Raw genomic sequence first — 13,232 nt, 5'->3', positions numbered from 1 at the left:
CATCATCCATTTATTTATCACATAAAATTGAGGTTTCATTTATTTTTGGTGATAACTATTGTTTAATCTAGAGGGGACTGAAGAAAAAGTAACTGGGGTGAGGACTCAGTCCAGATTTTAAACTAATAAATGGGGTGAGGGCTCGGTCCAAGCAAGATTACTATTCAGAGTGACCATTTGTAATTGGAGGGAAGGTGTCCCAGCACCGTGCTTACATTCTGATTAAAATGATTGCTCAGCAATTTATTTGTCCCGCTGAAGACCCGTAAGAAGCAGTTTGTCTGCAAATACAAAATGACTGATGTGTGGGCGATGGTGGTATAGTGCTGAGCATAGCTGCCTTTCAAGCAGTTGACCCGGGTTCGATTCTTGGCCATCTCAACCGAGGTACTTTGAATATCCGTCGCAGGTCAGAACTGAATTATGGGATCTTGCAGCAGGATTTTACAACAAGACAATTGTCAATCCCATTTGTAAATTAAAATTAACAAAATTAAACTAAAAGGGACTTCAAACTAATAAATGAGTACTCAGTGAAAAACTACAGTAAAAATAGTAGTTAAATGTCCAAAAAATGGGTGAAGAGCAGAGTTCATGTCCCAAACAGTGCCAAGGATACTCCAAGTGAAGATAATAGTAAAACAACAAATGTAGTTGCAACAGCATTGACAGACAAGAAAGGTGTTGAATTTAACGGTATGAGATAGGCGGCATCAATTTTCAATTAAGCAGAAACTGTCAGGTACAGAGGAAGATCCACACTCACATTTCAGAAACTGGCAGATAAATGGAGAGAATCCCACCCTCACATACCAGAGACACATATATACAGGGAAAATCCCAAACTCACATACCAGAGACATATATACAGAGGAAATCCCACCCTCACACACCAGAGACAGAGAAAGACAGAGAAAATCCCATCCTCACACACCAGAGACAGATATATACATAGAAAATCCAACCCTCACATACCAGAGACCGATATATACAGGGAAAAGCCCACCCTCACACACCAGAGATAGATATATACAGGGAAAATTCCACCCTCACATAGCAGAGACAGATATATACAGAGAAAATCCGACCCTCACATACCAGACAGATATATATACATAAAAAATCCCACCCTCACACACCAGAGACAGATATATATATACAGGGAAAATCCCACCCTCACATACCAGAGACAGATATATACAGGGAAAATCCCACCCTCACACACCAGAGACCGATAAACACAGGGAAAATACCACCCTCTCACACCAAAGACCGATTATATTCAGGGAAAATCCCACCCTCACACACCAGAGACAGATATACAGAAAATAGGTGCAGGTGTAGGCCATTCAGCACTTTGAATGGCGGTACAGACTCGATGAGTTCATGGCTGAACATGCAACCTCAGTACCCCATTCCTGCTTTCTCGCCATACCCCTTGATCCCCCGACTAGTAAGGACTATATCTAACTCCTTTTTGAATATATTTAGTGAATTGGCCTCAACAACTTTCTGTGGTAGAGAATTCCGCAGGTTCAGCACTCTCTGGGTGAAGAAGTTTCTCCTCATCTCAGTCCGAAATGGATTACCCCTTATCCTTGGACTATGACCCCTGATTCTGGACTTCCCCAACATTGGGAACATTCTTCCTGCATCTAACCTGTCTAAACCCGTCAGAATTTTAAACGTTTCTATGAGATCCCCTCTCATTCTTCTGAACTCCAGTGAATACAAGCCCAGTTGATCCAGTCTTTCTTGATAGGTCAGTCCCGCCATCCCGGGAATCAGTCTGGTGAACCTTCGCTGCACTTCCTCAATAGCAAGAATGTCCTTCCTCAAGTTAGGAGACCAAAACTGTACACAATACTCCAGGTATGGCCTCACCAAGGCCCTGTACAACTATAGCAATACCTCCCTGCCCCTGTACTCAAATCCCCTCGCTATGAAGGACAACATGCCATTTGCTTTCTTAACCGCCTGCTGTACCTGCATGCCAATCTTCAATGACTGATGTACCATGACACCCAGGTCTCGTTGCACATCCCCTTTTCCTAATCTGTCACCATTCAGATAATAGTCTGTCTCTCTGTTTTTACCACCAAAGTGGATAACTTCACATTTATCCACATTATACTTCATCTGCCATGCATTTGCCCACTCACCAAACCTATCCAAGTCACTCTGCAGCCTGATAGCATCCTCCTCGCAGCTCACATTGCCACCCAACTTAGTGTCATCCGCAAATTTGGAGATACTACATTTAATCCCCTCGTCCAAATCATTAATGTACAATGCAAACAGCTGGGGCCCCAGCACAGCATATTCAGGGAAAATCCCACACTCACACACCAGAGACAGATATATACAGGGAAAATACCACCTTCACACACCAGAGACAGATATATACAGGACAAATCCCACCCTCACACACCAGAGGCAGATATATACAGGGAAAATCCCACCTCACACACCAGAGACAGATGTATACAGGGAAAATCCCACCCTCACATACCAGAGACCGATTATATACAGAGAAAATCCCACCTTCACGCAACAGAGACCGATTATATACAGGGAAAATGCCACCCTCACACACCAGAGACAGATATATACAGGGAAAATTCCACCCTCACAGACTAGAGACAGATTATATACAAGGAAAATCCTACCCTCACACACCAGAGACAGATTTATACAGGAAAAATCCCACACACACAGACCAGAGACAGATATATACTGGGAAAATCCCACCATCACACACCAGAGACAGATATACAGAAACACAGAAGATAGGTGCAGGAGTAGGCCATTCGGCCCTTCGGGCCTGCACCGCCATTCAATGAGTTCATGGCTGAACATGCAACCTCAGTACCCCATTCCTGCTTTCTCGCTATACCCCTTGATCCCCCAAGTAGTAAGGACTAGATCTAACTCCTTTTTGAATATATTTAGTGAATTGGCCTCAACAACTTTCTGTGGTAGAGAATTCCACAGGTTCACCACTCTCTGGGTGAAGAAGTTTCTCCTCACCTCAGTCCTAAATGGATTGCCCCTTATCCTTGGACTGTGACCCCTGGATCTGGAATTCCCCAACATTGGGAACATTCTTCCTGCATTAACCTGTCTAAACCCATCAGAATTTTAAACGTTTCTATGAGATCCCCTCTCATTCTTCTGAACTCCAGTGAATACAAGCCCAGTTGATCCAGTCTTTCTTGATATGTCAGTCCCGCCATCCCGGGAATCAGTCTGGTGAACCTTTGCTGCACTCCCTCAATAGCAAGAATGTCCTTCCTCAAGTTAGGAGACCAAAACTCTACACAATACTCCAGGTGTGGCCTCACCAAGGCCCTGTACAACTGTAGCAATACCTCCCTGTCCCTGTACTCAAATCCCCTCGCTATGAAGGCCAAAATGCCATCTGCTTTCTTCACCGCCTGCTGTACCTGCATGCCAACCTTCAATGACTGATGTACCATGACACCCAGGTCTCGTTGCACTTCCCCTTTTCCTAATCTGTCACCATTCAGATAATAGTCTCTCTCTCTGTTTTTACCACCAAAGTGGATAACCTCACATTTATCCACATTATCCTTCATCTGCCATGCATTTGCCCACTCACCGAACCTATGCAAGTCACTCTGCAGCCTCATAGCACCCTCCTCGCAGCTCACACTGCCACCCAACTTAGTATCATCCGCAAATTTGGAGATACTACATTTAATCCCCTCGTCCAAATCATTAATGTACAATGTAAACAGCTGGGGCCCCAGCAGAGCATATTCAGGGAAATTCCCACACTCACACACCAGAGACAGATATATACAGAGAAAATCCCACACTCACACACCAGAGACAGATATATACAGAGCAAATCCCACCCTCACAGACCAGAGACAGATATGCACAGAGAAAATCCCACCCTCACATACCAGAGACAGATATAGGGAGAGAAAATCCCACACTCACATACCAGAGACAGATATATACAGAGCAAATCCCACCCTCAAACACCAGAGACAGATATATACAGGGAAAATCCCATCCTCACATACCAGAGACAGATATATACAGGGAAAATCCCACCCTCACAGACCAGAGACAGATATGCACAGAGAAAATCCCACCCTCACATACTAGAGACAGATACATACAGAGGAAATCCCACCCTCACACACCAGAGATTGATATATACAGAGAAAATAGCACCCTCACACACCAGAGACAGACATATTCAGGGAAAATCCCACCCTCAAATACCAGAGACTGCATCTCTGCAGGGATAATCGCACCCTCACATACCAGAGACAGATATATACAGGGAAAATCCCACCCTCGCACACCAGAGACAGATATATACACAGCAGAGCAGAGCAGAGTATATACAGGGAAAATCCCAGCCTCACAAACCAGAGACAGATATATAGAGAATAAATCCCACCATTACACACCAGACAGATATATACAGAGAAAATCCCGCACTCACAAACCACACTGACATGCACATAGAAAATCCCATCCTCACATACCAGAGACCGATTATATACAGAGAAAATTACACCCTCACATATCGGAGACCGATATATACTGGGAAAATCCCTCCCTCACATACCAGAGACCGACATATACACAGAAAATCTCACCCTCACACACCAGAGACAGATATATACAGGGAAAATCCCTCCCTCACACACCAGAGACCGATATATACAGGACAAATCCAACCCTCACATACCAGAGACTGATATGTACAGGGAAAATTCCACCCTCACACACCAGAGACAGATATATACAGGGAAAAGCCCTTCCTCACACACCAGAGACAGATATATTCAGGGAAAATTCCATCCTCACACACCAGAGACCGATATATACAGGACAGATCCAACCCTCACATACCAGAGACAGATAGAAGCATGGAAAATCCCACCCTCACACACCAGAGACAGATATGTACAGGGAAAATTCCACCCTCACACACCAGAGACAGAGATATACAGAGAAAATCTGACCCTCACAAAGTAGACAGATATTTACTGGGAAAATCCCACCCTCACACACCAGAGACAGATATATTCAGGGAAAATCCCACCCTCAAATACCTGAGACTGCATATCTGCAGGGAAAATCCCACCCTCACACACCAGAGACAGATATATACAGAGAAAATCCCACCCTCACATACCAGAGACAGATATATACAGGGAGAATTCCACCCTCACACACCAGAGGCAGATATATGCATGGAAAATCCCACCCTCAAATACCTGAGACTGCATATCTGCAGGGAAAATCCCACCCTCACACACCAGAGACAGATATATACAGAGAAAATCCCACCCTCACATACCAGAGACAGATATTTACTGGGAAAATCCCACCCTCACACACCAGAGACAGATATATTCAGGGAAAATCCCACCCTCAAATACCTGAGACTGCATATCTGCAGGGAAAATCCCACCCTCACACACCAGAGACAGATATATACAGAGAAAATCCCACCCTCACATACCAGAGACAGATATATACAGGGAGAATTCCACCCTCACACACCAGAGGCAGATATATGCATGGAAAATCCCACCCTCACACACCAGAGACCGATTATATACAGGGAAAATGACACTCTCAAATACCAGAGACAGATATATACAGAGAAAATCAAACCCTCACATACCAGAGACAGATATATGCAGAGAAAATACCACCCTCACATGCCAGAGATAGGTATTTACAGGGAAAATCCCACCCTCACACACGAGAGGCAGGTATATACAGAGAAAATCCCACTCTCACACACCAGAGACAGATATATACATAGAAAATCCCAACCTCACACACCAGAGACAGATATATACAGGGAAAATCGCATCCACACATACCAGAGACAGATATATACAGGGAAAATCCCACCCTCACAGACCAGAGACAGATATGCACAGAGAAAATCCCACCCTCACATACCAGAGACAGATATTGGGATAGAAAATCCCACACTCACATACCAGAGACAGATATATACAGAGCAAATCCCACCCTCACACACCAGAGACAGATAGATACATAGAAAATCCCACCCTCACAGACCAGAGACCAATTATATACAGAGAAAATCCCACCCTCACATACCAGAGATTGATATGTACAGAGAAAATCCCGCCCTCACACACCAGAGACAGGTGTATACAGTGAAAATACCACTATCACACACCAGAGACAGATCCATACAGGACAAATCCCACCCTCACATACCAGAGAAAGATATAAGCATGGAAAATCTCACCCTCACGCACCAGAGACCGATTCTATACAGAGAAATTCCCTCCCTCACACACCAGAGACAGATATATACATAGAAAATAGCACCCTCACACACCAGAGACAGATATATTCAGGGAAAATCCCACCCTCAAATACCGGAGACTGCAGATCTGCAGGGAAAATCGCACCCTCACACACCAGAGACAGATATATACAGGGAAAATCCCACCCTCACACACCAGAGACAGAAAAATACAGGGAAAATTCCAGCCTCACATACCAGAGATTGATATGTACAGGGAAAATCCCACGCTCACACACCAGAGACAGATATATACAGGGAAAAGCCCTCCCTCACACACCAGAGACAGATATATTCAGGGAAAATTCCATCCTCACACACCAGAGACCGATATATACAGGACAAATCCAACTCTCACATACCAGAGACAGATAGAAGCATGGAAAATCCCACCCTCACACATCAGAGACAGATATGTACAGGGAAAATTCCACCCTCACACACCAGAGACAGAGATATACAGAGCAAATCTGACCCTCACAGAGTAGACAGATATATACAGGGAAAATCCCACCCTCACACATCAGAGACTGATATATACAGGGAAAATCCCACCATCACACACCAGAGACAGATATATACAGGGAAAATCCCTCCCTCACACACCAGAGACAGAACTACACAGGGAAAATCCCACCCTCACACACCAGAGACAGATATATATCGAGAAATGCCCACTCCCACACACCAGAGACAGATATGCACAGAGAAAATCTCACCCTCACATACCAGAGACAGATCCATACAGGACAAATCCCACCCTCACATACCAGAGACAGATAGAAGCATGGAAAATCCCACCCTCACGCACCAGAGACCGATTCTAGACAGAGAAAATCCCACCCTCACACACTAGAGACAGATATATACGGAGAAAATCCCACTCCCACACACCAGAGACAGATATGCACAGAGAAAATCTCACCCTCACATACCAGAGACAGATATATACAGGGAAAAGCCCTTCCTCACACATCAGAGACAGATATATTCAGGGAAAATTCCATCCTCACACACCAGAGACCGATATATACAGGACAGATCCAACCCTCACATACCAGAGACAGATAGAAGCATGGAAAATCCCACCCTCACACACCAGAGACAGATATGTACAGGGAAAATTCCACCCTCACACACCAGAGACAGAGATATACAGAGAAAATCTGACCCTCACAAAGTAGACAGATATTTACTGGGAAAATCCCACCCTCACACACCAGAGACAGATATATTCAGGGAAAATCCCACCCTCAAATACCTGAGACTGCATATCTGCAGGGAAAATCCCACCCTCACACACCAGAGACAGATATATACAGAGAAAATCCCACCCTCACATACCAGAGACAGATATATACAGGGAAAATCCCACCCTCAAATACCTGAGACTGCATATCTGCAGGGAAAATCCCACCCTCACACACCAGAGACAGATATATACAGAGAAAATCCCACCCTCACATACCAGAGACAGATATATACAGGGAGAATTCCACCCTCACACACCAGAGGCAGATATATGCATGGAAAATACCACCCTCACATGCCAGAGATAGGTATTTACAGGGAAAATCCCACCCTCACACACGAGAGGCAGGTATATACAGAGAAAATCCCACTCTCACACACCAGAGATTGATATGTACAGAGAAAATCCCACCCTCACACACCAGAGACAGGTGTATACAGTGAAAATACCACTATCACACACCAGAGACAGATCCATACAGGACAAATCCCACCCTCACATACCAGAGAAAGATATAAGCATGGAAAATCCCACCCTCACGCACCAGAGACCGATTCTATACAGAGAAATTCCCTCCCTCACACACCAGAGACAGATATATACATAGAAAATAGCACCCTCACACACCAGAGACAGATATATTCAGGGAAAATCCCACCCTCAAATACCGGAGACTGCAGATCTGCAGGGAAAATCGCACCCTCACACACCAGAGACAGATATATACAGGGAAAATCCCACCCTCACACACCAGAGACAGATATATACAGGGAAAATTCCAGCCTCACATACCAGAGATTGATATGTACAGGGAAAATCCCACCCTCACACACCAGAGACAGATATATACAGGGAAAAGCCCTCCCTCACACACCAGAGACAGATATATTCAGGGAAAATTCCATCCTCACACACCAGAGACCGATATATACAGGACAAATCCAACCCTCACATACCAGAGACAGATAGAAGCATGGAAAATCCCACCCTCACACATCAGAGACAGATATGTACAGGGAAAATTCCACCCTCACACACCAGAGACAGAGATATACAGAGCAAATCTGACCCTCACAGAGTAGACAGATATATACAGGGAAAATCCCACCCTCACACATCAGAGACTGATATATACAGGGAAAATCCCACCATCACACACCAGAGACAGATATATACAGGGAAAATCCCTCCCTCACACACCAGAGACAGAACTACACAGGGAAAATCCCACCCTCACACACCAGAGACAGATATATATCGAGAAAAACCCACTCCCACACACCAGAGACAGATATGCACAGAGAAAATCTCACCCTCACATACCAGAGACAGATCCATACAGGACAAATCCCACCCTCACATACCAGAGACAGATAGAAGCATGGAAAATCCCACCCTCACGCACCAGAGACCGATTCTATACAGAGAAAATCCCACCCTCACACACTAGAGACAGATATATACGGAGAAAATCCCACTCCCACACACCAGAGACAGATATGCACAGAGAAAATCTCACCCTCACATACCAGAGACAGATATATACAGTGAAAAGCCCACCCTCACACACGAGAGACAGAGAAATACAGAAAAAATCACACCCTCACAGACTAGACAGATATATACAGAGAAAATCCCACCCTCACGCACCAGAGACCGATTCTATACAGAGAAAATCCCACCCTCACACACTAGAGACAGATATATACGGAGAAAATCCCACTCCCACACACCAGAGACAGATATGCACAGAGAAAATCTCACCCTCACATACCAGAGACAGATATATACAGTGAAAAGCCCACCCTCACACACGAGAGACAGAGAAATACAGAAAAAATCACACCCTCACAGACTAGACAGATATATACAGAGAAAATCCCACCCTCACACCAGAGACCGATATATACAGGGAAAATCTCACCCTCACACACCAGAGACAGATATATACAGGGAAAATCTCACCCTCACATACCGTAGACAGATATATACAGTGAAAATCCCACCCTCACTCACCAGAAACAGATAAAATACAGGGAAAATGCCACCCTCACATACCAGTGACAGATATATACGAGGAAAATCCTACCCTCACACACCAGAGACCGATATATAGAGGGGAAATCCCACCCTCACACACCAGAGACAGATATATATATATATAGAGAAAATCCCACTTTCACACAGCAGAGACAGATATATACAGGGAAAATCCCACCCTCACACACCAGAAACAGATATATACAGGGAAAATCCAACCCTCACACACCAGAGACCGATATATACAGGACAAATCCAACCCTCACACACCATAGACCGATATATACAGAGAAAATCTGACCCTCACATACTAGACAGATATATACAGGAACAATCCCACCCTCACACACCAGAGACAATTCCACCCTCACATATCGGAGACCGATATATACAGGGGAAATCCCACCCTCACATACCAGAGACAGATCTGTACAGAGAAAATCCCACCCTCACATGCCAGAGACAGGAATATACAGAGAAAATCCCACCCTCACACACCAGAGACAGATATATACAGAGAAAATCCCACCCTCACACACCAGAGACAGATATATACAGAGAAAATCCCACCCTCACATCCCAGAGACAGATATATACAGGGAAAATCCCACCCTCACATCCCAGAAACAGGAATATACAGAGAAAATCCCACCCTCACACACCAGAGACAGATATATACAGAGAAAATCCCACCCTCACACACCAGAGACAGATATATACAGAGAAAATCCCACCCTCACATCCCAGAGACAGATATATACAGGGAAAATCCCACCCTCACATCCCAGAAACAGATATAAGCATGGAAAATCCCACCCTCACACACCAGAGGCAGATATTTCCAGGGAAAATCCTACCCTCACACACCAGAGACCGATTACATACATAGAAAATTCCACCCTCACATACCAGAGGTTGATATGTACAGTGAAAATCCCACCCTCACCTACCGGAGACTGTATATATACATGGAAAATCCCTCCCTCACACACCAGAGACAGAACTACACAGGGAAAATCCCACCCTCACACACCAGAGACAGATATATATCGAGAAAATCCCACTCCCACACACCAGAGACAGATATGCACAGTGAAAATCTCACCCTCACATACCAGAGACAGATCCATACAGGACAAATCCCACCCTCACATCCCAGAAACAGATATAAGCATGGAAAATCCCACCCTCACACACCAGAGGCAGATATTTCCAGGGAAAATCCTACCCTCACACACCAGAGACCGATTACATACAGAGAAAATTTCACCCTCACATACCAGAGATTGATATGCACAGTGAAAATCCCACCCTCACCTACCGGAGACTGTATATATACAGGGAAAATCCCTCCCTCACACACCAGAGACAGAACTACACAGGGAAAATCCCACCCTCACACACCAGAGACAAATATATATCGAGAAAATCCCACTCCCACACACCAGAGACAGATATGCACAGTGAAAATCTCACCCTCACATACCAGAGACAGATCCATACAGGACAAATCCCACCCTCACATATCAGAGACAGATATAAGCATGGAAAATCCCACCCTCACGCACCAGAGACCGATTCTATACAGAAAAAATCTCACCCTCACATACCAGAGACAAATACATAGAGAAAATCCCACCCTCACACACGAGAGACAGAGAAATACAGAGAAAATCACACCCTCACAGATTGGACAGATATATACAGAGAAAATCCCACCCTCACACACCAGAGACAGATATATACCGGGAAAATCCCACCCTTACATACCGTAGACAGATATATACAGAGAAAATCCCACCCGCACATACCAGAGACAGATATATACAGTGAAAAGCCCACCCTCACTCACCAGAAACAGATAAATACAGGGAAAATCCCACCCTCACACACCAGAGACCGATATATACAGGGAAAATCCCACCCTCACACACCAGAGACAGATATATCGAGAACAAATTCCACCCTCACATACCAGAGATTGATATATACAGGGAAAATCCCACCATCACATACCGGAGACTGTATATTTCCAGAGAAAATCGCACCCTCACACACTAGAGACCGATTATATACAGAGAAAATCCCACCCTCACACACTGGAGACAGATATATATCGAGAAAATCCCATTCCCAAACACCAGAGACAGATATGCTCAGAGAAAATCCCACCCTCACATACCAGAGACAGATATATACAGGGAAAGTTCTCCGCTCACACACCAGGGACAGATATTTACAGGGAAAATCCCACCCTCACATACCAGGGACAGATATAGACAGGGAAAATCCCACCCTCACACACCAGTCAGATATGTAGAGGGAAAATCCCACCCTCACATCCCAGCGAAAGATATATACAGAGAAAATCCCACCCTCACACACCAGACACAGATATATACAGAGAAAATCCCACCCTCACATACCAGAGACAGATATCTACAGGGATCAGCCCACCCTCACATACCAGAGACAGATATATACAGGGAAAATTCTCCCCTCACACACCAGGGACAGATATTTACAAGGAAAATCCCACCCTCACATACCAGGGACAGATATATACAGGGAAAATCCCACCCTCACACACCAGTCAGATATGTAGAGGGAAAATCCCACCCTCACATGCCAGAGAAAGATATATACAGAGAAAATTCTCCCCTCACACACTAGAGACAGAAATATATGCAGGGAAAATCCCACCCTCACATACCAGACAGATATGTACAGGGAAAATCCCACCCTCACACACCAGGGACAGATATTTCCAAGGAAAATTCCACCCTCACATACCAGGGACAGATATATACAGGGAAAATCCCACCCTCACACACCAGTCAGATATGTAGAGGGAAAATCCCACTCTCACATGCCAGAGAAAGATATATACAGAGAAAATCCCACCCTCACACACCAGACACAGATATATACAGAGAAAATCCCACCCTCACATACCAGAGACAGATATCTACAGGGATCAGCCCACTCTCACACACCAGAGACAGATATTTCCAGAGAATATCCCACTCTCACACACCAGAGACAGATATATACAGGGAAAATTCTCCCCTCACACACCAGGGACAGATATTTACAAGGAAAATCCCACCCTCACATACCAGGGACAGATATATACAGGGAAAATCCCACCCTCACACACCAGTCAGATATGTAGAGGGAAAATCCCACCCTCACATCCCAGAGAAAGATATATACAGAGAAAATCCCACCCTCACACACCAGACACAGATATATACAGAGAAAATCCCACCCTCACATACCAGAGACAGATATCTACAGGGATCAGCCCACCCTCACATACCAGAGACAGATATATACAGGGAAAATTCTCCCCTCACACACCAGGGACAGATATTTACAAGGAAAATCCCACCCTCACATACCAGGGACAGATATATACAGGGAAAATCCCACCCTCACACACCAGTCAGATATGTAGAGGGAAAATCCCACCCTCACATCCCAGAGAAAGATATATACAGAGAAAATTCTCCCCTCACACACTAGAGACAGAAATATATGCAGGGAAAATCCCACCCTCACATACCAGACAGATATGTACAGGGAAAATCC

The sequence above is a fragment of the Pristiophorus japonicus genome, unplaced genomic scaffold (genome assembly GCF_044704955.1).
Source record: "Pristiophorus japonicus isolate sPriJap1 unplaced genomic scaffold, sPriJap1.hap1 HAP1_SCAFFOLD_29, whole genome shotgun sequence".
Taxonomy (NCBI): domain Eukaryota; kingdom Metazoa; phylum Chordata; class Chondrichthyes; family Pristiophoridae; genus Pristiophorus; species Pristiophorus japonicus.
This window is presented reverse-complemented; position numbering follows the sequence as displayed.